This window comes from Propithecus coquereli, unplaced genomic scaffold (assembly GCF_000956105.1).
Source record: "Propithecus coquereli isolate 6110/MARCELLA unplaced genomic scaffold, Pcoq_1.0 Scaffold314, whole genome shotgun sequence".
Taxonomy (NCBI): domain Eukaryota; kingdom Metazoa; phylum Chordata; class Mammalia; order Primates; family Indriidae; genus Propithecus; species Propithecus coquereli.
Genome location: NW_012148775.1, coordinates 2,564,739 through 2,579,563, shown reverse-complemented (window position 1 = coordinate 2,579,563; position 14,825 = coordinate 2,564,739). Strand labels below are relative to the sequence as shown.

The following is a 14,825-nucleotide window of genomic DNA, read 5'->3' as shown; positions in this document are numbered from 1 at the left end:
GACTACAGGCATGCGCCACCATGCCCAGCTAATTTTTTCTGTATATATTCTTAGCTGTCCAATCAATCTCTTTCTATTTTCGGCAGAGACGGGGTTTCGCTCCTGCTCAGGCTGGTCTCGAACTCCCGAGCTCAGAACGATCCGCCCGCCTCGGCCTCCCAGAGTGCCAGGACCACAGGCGTGAGCCACCGCGCCCGGCCTCCTGCTCTATCTCTTGCTGGTTGTGTGACCTCGGACAAGTCCCCACTCTGAGCCTCAGTTTCCTTGACTGCAAAATGGAGATAAAATTCCATACCTGCCCCATAAGGTAGTTGAGAATAAGTGTTCAATGCATGAGAACTTTTTTTTTTTTTTTGGTAGAAATGGTGTTTCACTATGTTGCCCAAGCTGGTCTTGAACTCCTGGCCTTAAGTGATCCTCCCACCTTGGCCTCCCAAAGTGCTGGGATTACATGAGAACTTTGATTATGAATCTTTCCAGCAACCCTTGGGGGAGAGGGTTATGCTTCTGTCTCCTCATCTGACAGAGGAATACTCTGAGGTTCAGACAGCCCAAGGCCACATGGCTAAGACGCAGAAGTGTCAGGATTCCGACCCAGGTGAGTAAGTCAAAAGCATGACTGTTCACATGTCCGTTCACTAGCCCAGGCTGCCCCGGCCCCTCCTCAGAGGAGAGGAAGGAGGGCAGCGGTCCCAGGCAAGGCCCAGCACCTCTGTCCAGGGAGGCAGATCCAGCGTGGACATTGGAAAAAATCTCCAGGGGAGTCACGTGGGGTCCAAGAGGGGTGAGCATTGCCCTAGACTCACTGTGGGACCTTGGCCGAGTCCTTTCCCCTCTCTGGGCCTTGGTTTTCCCAGTTGCAGAACAAGGGGTGGTAGCAGGTGATTCTAGTCCTGGAGAGGCTGCATTCTTGCTTGTGGGTGTCTGGTAGCAGTGGCAGTGAGAAGAGGACAAGAGAGAGACCTGGGCAGCTGCACGGTGGTCTTTCTTTGTTGTTCCCCTCCCTCCCTCTGGGCAATAGCTCCAGGCAGAGGGAAAAGCAAAGCGAGCATGGCATGTTTGGGGAGTTGCAAGCAGAATAGTCTAGGAATCTGGTTTATTCATTCATTCGATTATTAAACCTATGTCTATTACTGTGTGCCAGGCACCGTGCTAGGTACTGCGAATACAGCAGTGAACATAACAGACAAAACCACTATTTTCATGGGGTCATATTCTGATGGGGGAAATGGAAAAACCAACTAAAATCAATAACCGGGATCATTCGTGAATGGGATAAGTGCTACATGAATAAAAGCAAATATTTATAAAGTATCTACTAGGGGCCAGGCATTGCTAACACATGTTAAATAGTTTAATCTCAGCCAGGCACAGTGGCTCACACCTGTCATCCTAGCACTTAGGGAAGCTGAGGTGGGAGGATGGCTTGAGGCCATGAGTTTAAGACCAGACTGGACAGCAAGCAAGATCCTGTCTCTATAAAAATTAGAAAAATTAGCCGGATGTGGTGGCACATGCCTGTAGACCCAGCTGCTTGGGAGGCTGAGCCAGGAGGATCACTCGAGCCTGGGATTTTGAGGTTGCAGTGAGCTATGATCATGCCACTGCACCCTAGGCCAGGCAATGGAGTGAGACCCTGTCTCGAAAAACACAAGCAAAAAAATGGGTAGTCCCAAGTGTCTCTAGGCTTATGTCATTCTTATGGCTAGCAGCCACTGAAGAAAGGAGTACAGTCCTCTAGAGCAGTGGTTCTCCACTGGAGAAAATTTTGCTTCCTAGGGGACATGTGGCAATGTCTACACTCGTGATGTTTGTAACAACTGAGGCATGGAGCTACTGGCATCTAGTGGATGGAGGCCAGGGATGTTGCTAACCATTTTATAATGCACGAAATACTCCAACAACCCCCCCAAAATAATTAGCCATCCCAAAGTATCAGTAATGGTGAGGCAGAGAAATCCTGCTCTAAAAGTCTAGATCTACACTATCTCATATGGTGGATGCTAATCATGTGAGCAATTGAAATGTAGTTGATGCAAATTGAGATATGCTTTAAGTGTAAAATGCATACCAGATTTTGAAGACTTATTATGGAAAAAAGAATACAAAATCTCTCTTGCATAATCTGTTGAAATGATATCATTTTGGATTTATTTGGTCAAATAAAATATATTATTAAAAATAAAAAAAATAAAAAATAAAAACCCAAGCAAAAAAATGTAATCCTTACTATAACCTTTTATGAAGTAGGTGCTATTATCATCATCCCCATTTTACAGCTGAGGAAGCTGTGGCACAGAGAGGTGAGATAACTTGCCCAATGTCACACAGTTAGTAAGCAGCAGAGGTTAAGATTCCAATCCAAGCCATCTGGCTCGGTTGTGCTGGCTGGTAGGAGAGCATTTAAATAGGGCAAATTTGTCCAGGGAAGAGCCCTCTAAAGAGGTGACATTTGAGCCAGAATACATGACAAGATGTCAGCCATGAGAAGTCCAGGAGGCAGAAGGTTCCAGATGGAAGGAACATTGAGTGCAAAGGCCTTGAGGCAGGTAAGGCCTTGACAGGTTGGAGGAAGAGCCGGGAGGCCAGTTTTAGCTGGAGCAGAGGACAGAGGTCAGGGGTGTGCGCAGGGCAGACACAAGGGGTTGGGGTGGAGCCTCATCTGTCCTCCTTCCCCAGAGAGGCTCAGGAGACTTTCCCAGGATCCTCCCCACTGCACAGAGGGATGCTCAGGAAGCCCGGCCTAAAGCGATGATTCTGATGGGCGTGGCTCCCTCCTCTGCCCACTTCGGGCCCACTAAGCCCAGGCAAAGGTCACTTTCCCCAGGGCCTATCACTGGGAAATGGCCCCAGCTGAGCCACCCGCCTGCCTGGTGTTTATCCTGGCAGCCACCTCGTGACTGATGGGGACACAGAAGGGCTCATCTCATTCCTCACTCCTCACCCTAAATCCGCATCCTCCCTGGCCCTGCACTCCCCACAGGGCCACAGATGGGCCCTTCTGTCCTTCAGTTGAGGCTGGACAGCCCAGCTCCTGCCCTCGGGGACCCCCGAGGCCTGAGTCGAGTCCCAGCTCACGGGGAGGACAGGCTGTCCCCCAGTTTGGTCACAGAGGGTCTGGGAGTCCAGAGTCTGGCCTTAGGGAGAATCTCGGAGCGATGGAAAGTCTCCATGTTCCTGGACCTGAATTACAAACCGATTCTACCCCTGTGTGGTCGTGGGAAAATGGCTTCACCTTTCTAAGTCTCAGTTTCCTCATCTGAAACCAGGGATAATAATAGTAATGCCTACCTCATACGGTCACTGTGAACATGAAATATAACATGTCTGAGAGGGAGCTTTCTGGGGGCTGGAAATGTTCTATATCTTTGCCTGGGAGGTAGTAAATAAAATTCAGTGAAGTACATACTTTAAGATTTATGCCTTCTACTGTATGGACATTATAGCTCAGTTTTTTAAAAGGTGCCAAGTGCCTGGCCCGTGATTAGCACCATGTATCAGCTAGTATTCGTATGAAGTGTTCTGTAAATATTTGTTGAATAACCAGTACCTTTCCATATTTTGTTTATCATGTATTTGATTCCCAGTGCTCTGAGTGCCTGGATGCCTAAGGGAGCTCAAACTCAACATGTCCATGACCGAGTTCTCCCCTTCACCTCAGTCGTGCTCCTCTCGGGCCTCCCAAACTGCCCAGTGGCTCAATACAGAAACGTGGTCCTTCACCACATGCCAAAGAATGAAGCTGGACCCCTATCTCACTCCACATATAAAAATTAAAATGGATCAATAACCTAAAGGTAGGAATTAACACTATAATCAGAAGAAAACATAGGGGTAAATCTTCGTGATCTCAGAGTTGGCAATGGATTCTTAGATTTGAAAGCGTGAGCAACAAAAGGAAAAACAGATAAATTGGACTTCACGAAAAGTGAAAGCTTTTCTGCATCAAAGAACATTATCGGGAAAGTGAAAAGACAACCTATGGAATGGGAGGCAATATTTGCGCATCATATACCTGATAAGGGTTTAGTATCCAGAATATATAAAGAGCTCTAACAACTCAACAACAAAAAGACAAACAATCCAGCTAAAAAAATGGGCAAAGTAACTGAATATATATTTCTCCAAAGAAGATATGCAGATATCATGGCCAAAAAGCATATGAAAAGATGTTCAACAACACTGGCCATTAAATAAATGTAAATTGAAACCACAATGAGATTACCACCTCATACCCCCTAGCAGGGCCTTAACTTAAAAAAAGGTGGTGGGAGGAAGAATAATAAGTATTGGTAAGGATGTGGGAAAATGGGGATTTTTGTTGTCTTAGTCAGTTGGGGCTGCTAAAACAAAGTGCCATACACTGGGTGGCTTATAAACAACAAAAGTCTATTTCTCACAGTTCTGGGAGCTGGAAGTCCAAGGTCAGAGTGGCGGCACAGCCAGGTTCTGGTGGGGGCCACCTTACAAGTTACAGACTGTCAACTTCTCATTGTGTCCCCACATGGTGGAGAGAGGACAAGAGAGCTCTCTGGGGTCTCTTTTATAAGGGCACTAATCCCATTCGTGAGGGCACCACCCTCATGACCTAATTACCATCTCCTAATGCCAGCACGCCAGGGGTCAGAATTTCAAAATATGAATTTTGGGAGGATACACTCAATCCATTGCACTTGTGCATTGCTGTTGGGAGTATAAAATTGTGCAGCTGCTGTGGAAAACAGTTTGGCAGTTCCTTAACAAGTTAAACATAGAGTTACCATATGACACAGCAATTCCATTCCTAAAAGAATTGAAAACAGGGACTTGAACAGATACTTGTTCACCAATGTTCCTATTAGCACTGTTCACATGGTCAAAAGGTGGAAACAACCCAAACGTCCATCAACAGATGAACAGATACACAAATTGTGGTCTATGCACACACTGGAATATTATTCAGTCGTAAAAAGGAACGAAGTGTTGATACATGCTACAACATGGATGAACCTTGAGAACATCATGCTAAGTGAAAGAAGCCAGACAACAAAAGGTCACATACTGTATGCTTGCTCTTATACAAAATATCCAGACTAGGTAAATCCATAGAGACAGAAAGCAGATTAGTGTTTCTGCTTAGGGGGAGGGAGAATGGGGAGCGATTGCATAATGGGAATGGGATGATAAAAAAGGTTTGAGGACCAGGCGCTGTGGCTCATGCCTGTCATCCCAGCACTTTGGGAGGCCGAGGTGGGAGGATCGTTGAGGCCAGGAGTTCGAGGTTACAGTGAGCTGTGATTGGGCCACAGCCCTCCAGCAGCCTGGGTGACAAAGCAAGACTCTGTCTCTTAAAAAAAAAAAAAAATAGTTTTGAAACTAGGAAGAGGCGGTGGCTGCACAAGATTGTGACTGCGCTAAACTGAGCTTCCCTCCCGCCGCCAGCCAACAGCCTCAAGTGAGCACCAGCTTGCAGCCACACCGACTGCCAGCCACGTGGGTGAGGCCATTTTGGACGATCCAGCCATCCCAGGGCTCACCCCCCTACATGACACAGAACTACCCTTTCACCCCACACACTCATGAGAAATAATATATTATTATTGTTTTAAGCCACAAAGTTCCCTACCTCCAGCCCAGCCTCCTGAGCTCCATCCTGCTCTGCAGCCAGAGGGAACCTTCTAGCCCCCGATCTCATTTTCTCAGTCCTCCAGACGGTGTTGAAGCCTTCAGCGTGGGCAGCAAGGCCCTGAATGACCTGTCCCTGCACATCTCTGCAGCCCCAGTGCCCCTCACCCAAACCCCACCCGCGACTACTCACACTTCCTGGAACTCGGCACGTCCCCTCCTTAGCACAAGCTGTTCTCTCTATCTAGAACATTCTTTCCTACCTCCTCTCTCTTCTGGCTAACTTTTTCTCCTTTGGGCCTCAGCTCAGACACCACCAGCTCCAGGAAGCCTTCCCTTCCCTCCCAGGCTGAGTCAGGTATCCCCTGTGGACACCCCTGTCCCCTGTTCTTGTCCCCGTATCACAGTGGCTGCAGCTATATTGCTCTTGCCTATTTACCAACCTGCCTCTCTCGCCATGCTGTGAGCAATTTCAGGGCAAGGACAAAGTCTTCTTTGTGTTCTCAGAGCCTAGCACAGGCCTGGCACATAGTAGGTGCTCAGGGAACCCCAGGGAAAGGGAGGTGGCAATTTTGTAGTGTGGGCTGGGGACCACCTCACTTCTCACATGAGACCGGCGTGTGAGTGAGACTGAGCCGTGGACTGCCCCTCGCTCCCCTCCTCCCAGAAAGGCCCTGGCCACTTGAAGAGGCCTGGAACAGAGAATCAGGGAGGGACTGCTAGGGGCCCAGGCAGTCGATGTCAAGGCGGGGGGAAAGGAGCCCTTCTCCGTGTCCCCAACACCTCCTACCCAACACCTGGACTGTAACGACCGAACGACGTACCCATCGCCGCAATAAAGAGCATCCTCAGTAAGAGTGTCATGCAGGGGTTACTTGCACAGGCCCCGCAGGCAGGCAGACCCAGTTTCAAATCCTGGCTCTGCCATCTCCCAACTGTGTGACTGTGGAGGAGTGACTTCCCCTCTCTGATGCCCACTGCCCTCCTCTGTGAGATGGCACAAGAATGGCCCCTCATAGGCTGGCATGAGGAATAAATGAAATAACGTGTAAAAAACACTTAGCACAGTTGCCGGCACATGGCAGGCTCTGAGATGTTAACTAGGTCTCTGCTTGTCACCCTGGGAGCCACGCTGATCTAGGCCTAGCACTGTGCCTGGCACACAGGCACTCAGCCAACGCCTGGGGAATGAATGAATGAGGAATCTGCTGAGAAAACAAGAACAATCATTATAGCGCACAGTATTCAGGCATCTTTACACTTGTACAGTCTTGTGCTCATTTTACAGGTAATGACACTGAGGACTGAGGGCATGCAGGACATAGCTAGTGGAGGCTGGATTTAAACCAGGCAGTCTGAGTCCTCTAACCATTGAGCTACCACCCTACATTGCCTCTCAAAGCACCAAGGCCTGCCTTTCCCGTCAGTTCGGCTGCTGACCGATCAGCTGCATGATCTTGAGCACGGGGGCCTCTCTCCAGGCCTCAGTTTTCCCACCTGCCACAAGAGGGTTATAGGAGCCAGCGTTGAAGGGCACATCCTATTGGTCCGACAGTCCAGGCCCTGGCCAGTGTCTGACTGGTGCTAGTGACCCACTGACCGGCCAGCCCCAGCTGGGGCAACACTTTCCGTGGACTGGGCTGTCACAGGTGGGGGTCACTGCACACTGACAATTGCACTATCACCCCCTCCCACCTTGGGGAGGTTTGGCCTCTGCCTATTCCCAGCTCCCCCAGGGTCTCTGAGGGAAGCTGCGACGGCCACCCCCAGATGTCTATTCCTGTCCCTGGCCTAGCGCCGTGCTGGGGAAGCAACAGCTATTTTGAGGCCCTTCTCCCTCCAAGTGTGAGCGCTGGGAACATCCCGAACTGGGAGGCCGCCCATCGCAGCCCTGCCTTGGATCTGGGCCACGCCAGCCCTGTGGCTCTGCCTCTTTTCCGAGCTCTGGTGACATGATCAGCTCTGATCACAGCCACCACACTGGGATAATCCGGGAGAACTGATTCCAAGGGGCTTCTGCGGCAGCTCGGCATGACTTAGCCTTGCCCTTTACGGGCAGGACTGGAGCAGCCAGAGCTGGACGCATCGGCTGGGAGAGGGAACTGCTCTGAGCTTGAAATTGGGGAAGACAAAGTTGAGAACAGTAATATAAAAATACCGACATTTCTTGAGCGCTCACGACGAAACAGGCCCTGCTCTAAGCACTTGATGTGGATGTGAGTAATTTAATCCCCACGGAGAAGAAACTGACGTTCAGAGAGCGGAAGTGACTTGCCCAAGGTCACGAAGCTGGCAAGTGGCTGAGTCAGGACTTGAACATAGGCAAACCGGTTCCAGCGTTCATGCTTTTAACCATTTTTCTCCCAGCCCAGGGCGCTAATATGAATCAGGAGAATGAGTCAGTCCCTCTTTGCTATTCTCAGCCCAGCCAGACCACCTTGGTGAGCTCAGCTCCCTCGCCTGTAAAGTGGGGACAAAGACAGCACCCATTTCCAGAGCTGAGGTGGGGATTTGTAATAACATACTTTGGGGACTGAGGCTCAGTAACTTCTTTAAATCATGAAATGAACATACACATAAGTCTATTTGTCTCTTCAGGCTGTTGTAACAAAAATACCACAGACTGGGTGGCTTAAACAACAAACGTTCACATCTCAGTTATGGAGACCGGAAAGTCCAATTTAGAGGTGTCTGATGACGACCATCTTCACGCTGTGGCCTCAGTGGCAGAAAAGGGAAAGTGCACTCTCAGGGGTCTCTTTCACAAGGGCACTAATCCCATTTCTGGGGGCTCCACCCTCATGACCTAATCACCTCCCAAAGGCCCTACCTCTTCATACCATCACGTTGGGGGTTAGGATTTCAACATATGAATTTGGGGGAACACAAACATTCACTCCATAACAACATGGTAAAATAAAATGGTACAAATGGTGACACAGTAAAAAGTGAGACTCTTCTACTTCGCAACTTAAGTCCTCCCCCAAGAGATAACCACCGTCAACAACTTCTTGTGTCGCCTTTTGGAAATTGCCCATGCAAATAAAGGCAGAGAAGCCACAGAGGATAGTGGTTAAGATCACAGACTGCCTGGTCCAAATGCTGACCCTGCTGGGTCCTTGCTATGTGAAGCTTGGGCAAGTTATGTGTTTTCCCTGTGCCTCAGTTTCCTCATCTGTACAATGGGGTTAATAAAATTAAGTCCCTACTTTATAGGGTAGCTGTGAGGATTAAATGAGTCAATCTATGTAAAGTGTTTGGAACATTCTCTGGCACACAGTTGTCCAACACAATACACATACAGCGGATCCTTTCTGACAGACATTGAGGTAGACTTTTGCCATTGCAAACGATGCTGCAAGACACGTCCTCGTTCACCTGTCATTTGGCACAAGCGCAAGAATCTCTGTGGGATAAATTGCCGGTGAAGAAATTGCTGGGTCAAACAGTAGTGCCCTTGTAATTTCAATTAATTTTTGGATGAGCGAATTCTCACAGCAGGCAGGGACACGGAAAGACGTCTACAAGGCAGCGAGGACACCGAAGGAGGGAGATCCAGTGTTTTGCCTGAGGTCCAGGGAGGGTCACATCTGCCCCAGCAACCTGGAGGATGCAGCGGCTCCCCAAGCCCCTGGCCAAGCAGATGGAGGGTTTAATTTTATCTAGATTGTCCGAAAGCATTTTACAGAAAATTGGTTGATAGGATTAGAGGAGCAGGAGTCCCTAATGAGCAGCGGCTGCTTAACAAAATGCCAAAGCAGATACAATTTTCCTTTGTCATCAACCTCCATGGCAGCGCCCAGGCTCTGATGGGGACAGCCTGGATGCCAAAGACACCTCAGAAAGGCACCCCAGTTGGGTTCTCCGTCCTCAAACATCCTTCCAGGTCCCAGACATCCCGGAATAGGGAGTAGAGAGCAACCTGTGTTAAAAGCACAGGTTTTGGGGTAAGACAAAAGTTGACCCAAATGGCTGTGTGAACTTGAGCAAGTCATTTTCCTCCCTGAGCTTCAGAGAATAACGGGATCTACCTTCCTGGGGTTGCGAGGGACTAAATGAAGTCAAACACCGAAAGTCAGAAAGTGATGACACAGAGGGCGTAATCAATGACAGCCCAGGGAACGAGGATGAATAATAAAGACAGCTACTCTGGGTCCCACCCCAGAAGGCCCTGGGAACAAGACACATGCTTGTAGCCTCTCACCCCCAAACCCAATCCAATCGGAGCTTTTCGGCGGTTGTACCACCCACGTCCTCATTTCCAGATTTGCCCGTCTGTGAAATGGGTGGTGTGAGTTCTACGGCCGTCAGAGGAAGAGGAAGACCTTGCCGGAGCTAATGCTGCTACTTTTGTGTCTGATCCGAAAGGGCAACGTGAGAGGAGGGACGCTCAGCTGGGAAGGAGGAGAGGGGCCCTGGGGAGGTTCCCCCGGCCCCAGCCTCCTCCCCCATCCATCAGATCTGCTGGTCTGGGGTCTACGCTTCCGAGAAGCCGCGGAAGGCGGACTGCGATGATGCTACTATCCGCGGCTACCCCGTGGATCCCGGCGGTCCCCGAAGCGGCGAAGGGCACAGGCTCGGGGCAGACACTCCGGGGTCGGGTTCCTGCCTGAATCCGCCTCTCGGTGGGTGAGGGATGGGGGTGACAAGGCTCCGCGGCGCGGCTCGGGGGGAACCGAGGAGGGGACGGACTGGGAGCGCCGCTCGGCCGCATCCCGGGGGCGCCCTCGGCCCGCGCACGCGGGGCCCAGGAGGAGGCCGCCGCCGCTCCACGCCTCCGCGGGCGGATTCCCCCGCGGCCTCCCGCGCCGCGCGGCGGGGACCCGGGTGATTGCAAACAGCCGCCGGCCTCATTAGGAGACGTGTAATTAGGCTGGCGGAGCCCGGGCGGCGCGGGCTGATTGCCACCGGGAGCGGGCTGAGCCGCCGCCGCCGCCTGCCAGGCTACCGCCGGGTGTCTGCGCCCCTGCGCGGCCGGGCGGGGCAGGGCCTGGTCGGACAGGGGGAGCCCCGCTGGGGAGGAGTAAATCATTCATCCAAAACGGCGTTTACTATGCACTCACTGTGCCAGGCATTTTGCCCAAGTAGTCCCGCTTGAGTTTCATATCCACCCGGGAGGGGGAAACCATTATTGTCCTACCGCACACACAAGAAAACCGGTATCTACCGACGCGATTAACCGGCCCGACAGCACCTGGCCGGCAAAGGGCGGGGCTCGAGCACACGTGTCCTCGCTCCCTCTTACTGCAGTAGGTGGAAGGGTGAAGCCGTGCACAGGACATCTAACCTTGCGCCTAGACTGGAGCAAGGGCTCTGGGAGTCAGGTGGCTTTGGGTTCGAATTGTAATCCTGATCCTTTATGGGTACGTGACTTTGGTCTGAGCCCCAGCTGCACGTGGGCGAGGCGTTGGGATTAAGTGCGGGAAAGGCTGGGAAGCGGTAGGGGAGGAATGTCCAGGGAGTGTGGCGTGTTCTATCTGAGGCCGGGGCTTGAGCTCTCCGAGCACTGCGGGCCTCTGGCGCCCCCTGCTGGCCAAAGGAGGACGCTGACGACACTTGCTGGAAAATAAAGTGGTTCTCGGGTGAGGAGAAAGAGCGGTCATTGGTCCCTCAGCAAGGCCAAAGAGCTCGCTCCTCCTCTTCCTTCCTCAGCATCCCTCCTTCAAGGTGGTGAAGAAGAGTGGGAGATGGGAAAATTGAGAACTCATTCCAGATCTTGCAAATAATCGGTTGTGAACGTTGCCACCCCTCATGGACCTCACAGGGCCAGCCAAGGTCATGACACTTCTGCAAATAGTCAGAGATGCGCATAAAGACCTAGCTACAAGGCCATACATCAAAGTATTGGGTATAGATCAGCCCAGTGGCTCACACCGGTAATCCCAGCACTCTGGGAGGCCAAGGTGGGAGGATCCCTTGAGGCCAGGAGTTCGAGATCAGCCTGAGCAACAGTGAGACCTTCTAGGGTACTGGAAATGCTCTATAGCTTAATCTTAGAGGTGGTTACACAAATCTACATATGTGCAAAATTCGCTGAGTTGTATACTTAAGAATATGCAGTTATACCTCAATAAGACTTTTAAAAAATATTCAAATGAAAAGTACTAAAGAGTATGATCCTCTATTCTTAAAAAGAAAATGAAAGGAAACATAATTTAACATAGGTCACAGTTCTCAAACTGTTTTCTCCACCTCAGGACCCCTTTACACTCTTAAATTGTTGAGGATTCCAACAAGCTTTGTATTTTTGTGGGTTATATCAATTGATATTTACCATGGACATTAAAACTGAGAAATGTAGGCCAGGTGGTACCTCAGGCCTGTAATCCTAGCACTCTGGGAGGCCAAGGAGGGAGGAGCTCAGTAGTTCCAGATCAGCCAGGGCAAGAGCGAGACCCCATCTCTACTAAAAATAAAAAAATTAGCCCGACGCGGTGGCACACACCTGTAGTCTCAGCTACTCGGGAGGCTGAGGCAGGAAGATCACTTGAGCCCAGGAGTTCGAGGTTGCTGTGAGCCAGGCTGATGCCACTGCACTCTAGCCTGGGTGACAGAGCAAGACCGTTTCTCAAACAAACATTGAAAAATGTTTAAAACACAATTCCATTCAAGGAAGTCTTGGCCCTTATAAAAAAAAAAACCACAATTCCATTCAAGGAAGTCTTGGTCCTTATAAAAAAAAACACCCACAATTCCATTAGCCGTTAGAGCAGGGATGTCATCACATGTCAAGCAGCCTCTGGAAAACTTTCCTATTCATTAAGAAAGTGAAAAAAGGATTTCGTGAGGCTGTACGTGAGGCTGTTGTTACTAAGGAGTGGTTTCCTGAAGTCGCAGTGTGTAATTGTAGATGGAAAACACAGTATTTTATGTAAAGATCTCTAAGAGACAAGGGCTGGATTTGGTGAAAAGAAGACATTGCGTCTGTAAAGGACGTGGTAAAAAGAGAATTTAAGGTCCCACCAACAGAGGAAAGCTGTTCAGAGTGGGTTTGACGCCCAGTCTTCCCAAACGCGCGCTGTTCTGTTTCCTTCCGGGCCGGGTTGAACCTCTTCAGCCCCCGTAAGGCAGTGGGTCAAAAGTGCCGGTGAAAATGGAAGTGAATCCGCCCAAACAGGAGCACCAGTGGCTCTGGAAGTGATGCGGCTGACTAAGCCTACTTTATTCACCAATATTCCAGTAACATGCGAAGAGAAAGACTTACCTGGAGATCTCTTTAACCAACTGATGAGAGATGATCCTTCAACTGTAAATGGTGCAGAAATTTTAATGTTGGGAGAAATGTTGACTTTACCACAAAATTTTGGGAATATATTTTTGGGAGAGACCTTTTCCAGTTATATCAGCGTTCAAAATGATAGCAATCAAGTTGTAAAAGACATATTGGTAAAAGCTGATCTTCAGACTAGTTCTCAGCATTTAAATCTTTCAGCCTCCAGTGCTGCAGTAGCTGAACTTAAACCCGATTGTTGTATTGATGATGTCATACACCATGAAGTGAAGGAAATTGGAACACACATCTTGGTGTGTGCCGTCAGTTATACAATTCAGGGTGGAGAAAAAATGTATTTTAGAAAATTCTTCAAATTTCAGGTTCTCAAACCGCTGGATGTGAAAACCAAATTTTACAATGCAGAGACTGACGAAGTATTTCTCGAAGCCCAGATTCGGAATATTACAACCTCACCTATGTTTATGGAGAAAGTATCACTGGAGCCATCTATAATGTACAATGTAACAGAATTAAATTCCGTCAGCCAAGCTGGAGAATGCATATCAACTTTGGGTCAAGAGCATATTTGCAGCCAATGGATACACGCCAGTACTTATACTGCCTAAAGCCTAAGAAGGAGTTTGCAGAAAAAAGCAGGCATCATTAAGGGAGTAACAGTAATTGGAAAATTGGATATAGTATGGAAAACAAATCTAAATGAAAGGGGAAGGTTACAGACCAGCCAACTTCAAAGAATGGCTCCAGGTTATGGAGATGTTAGGTTGTCTTTGGAGGCAATCCCAGATACCGTAAACCTAGAAGAACCTTCTCATATTACTTGTAAAATAACAAACTGCAGTGAAAGGACTATGGATCTGGTTTTGGAAATGTGCAATACCAATTCTATCCACTGGTGTGGTATTTCAGGAAGATAGCTTGGAAGGCTGCACCCAAGTTCTTCTCTCTGCCTTGCCCTCACTCTGCTGTCTTCAGTACACGGACTGCGGAGCATCTCTGGCTTAAGACTAACAGACACATTCTTAAAGAGAACATATGAATATGATGACATCGCACAAGTCTGTGTGGTATCTTCGGCCATTCAAGTGGAAAGCTGAAGAAAATTTCCAATGTTATCTTTTTTCATTTAGTTTTGCAGAACTGCTTTCTGTATCTTTGTCACCTTTGTAAAATGATCAAGTCAACAAAAATATATATTATTTAAATTTCTGTCCTGTAAAACAGTTAAAATATTAAATATTTGTTTTGAAAAAAACTGTCTACTGGTTTTATCTTATGTTCTAAATGAACATTTGTATATTTTCTACACATATTAATCTTGTTTCATTTGAGATGACTATTTAAACCATTTGTCTCTAGCAAGTATCTAGAATAGGGGTCAGCAAACTTTATGTAAAGAGCAAGATACTAAATATTTTAGGCTTTGCAGGCCATATGGTTTCTGTCACAGATATTGAACTCTGTCATTGTAATACAAGAGCAGACAGTAGGCAAAAAAGTACAGTGGTGCTTACAAAAACAGGCAGCTGGCTGGATTTGGCTTGCTGGCCACAGTTTTCTGACCTCAATCTAGAAGATACAGTTGTTTCTTAGAACTTCAGAATTCTCATAATACTTTGTTTAGAAATATTTCACTTAACTCCAGTTTTTTTTCCTAGCTCCTCAGTCAACAGCAGTTTTGCTTAAAATAACTGGGGTAGTCCTATAATCTGTTATTTTACTAACACAGTATAAGCTTTTCTAGTTGTTTTCAAAATTACTGTATTGATATGTGTCTGTGTTTGTATATACGTACAAACACACACATCTCACTTTGAGGTACTGAACAGCAGATCAGAATTGGTTTTATTTCTTAGGTTGTTGATGATTCCATTAACTTTTAACTAAGAAGCCTAAGAATTTTCTAAGCCCAAAATTCCTGGGCTTTTTTCCCATTGAAAAATAAGCCACTTATTTTCATAAGGTATATTTAAAGAATTCCTAGCTTCTG

General features: G+C 48.4%; 1 pseudogene; it reads left to right on the top strand.

Moving 5' to 3' along the window:
• Window positions 1–12,697: 12,697 nt before the first annotated feature.
• On the top strand, window positions 12,698–13,998 carry LOC105815060 (annotated as a pseudogene).
• The last annotated feature ends 827 nt before the right edge of the window (window positions 13,999–14,825 follow it).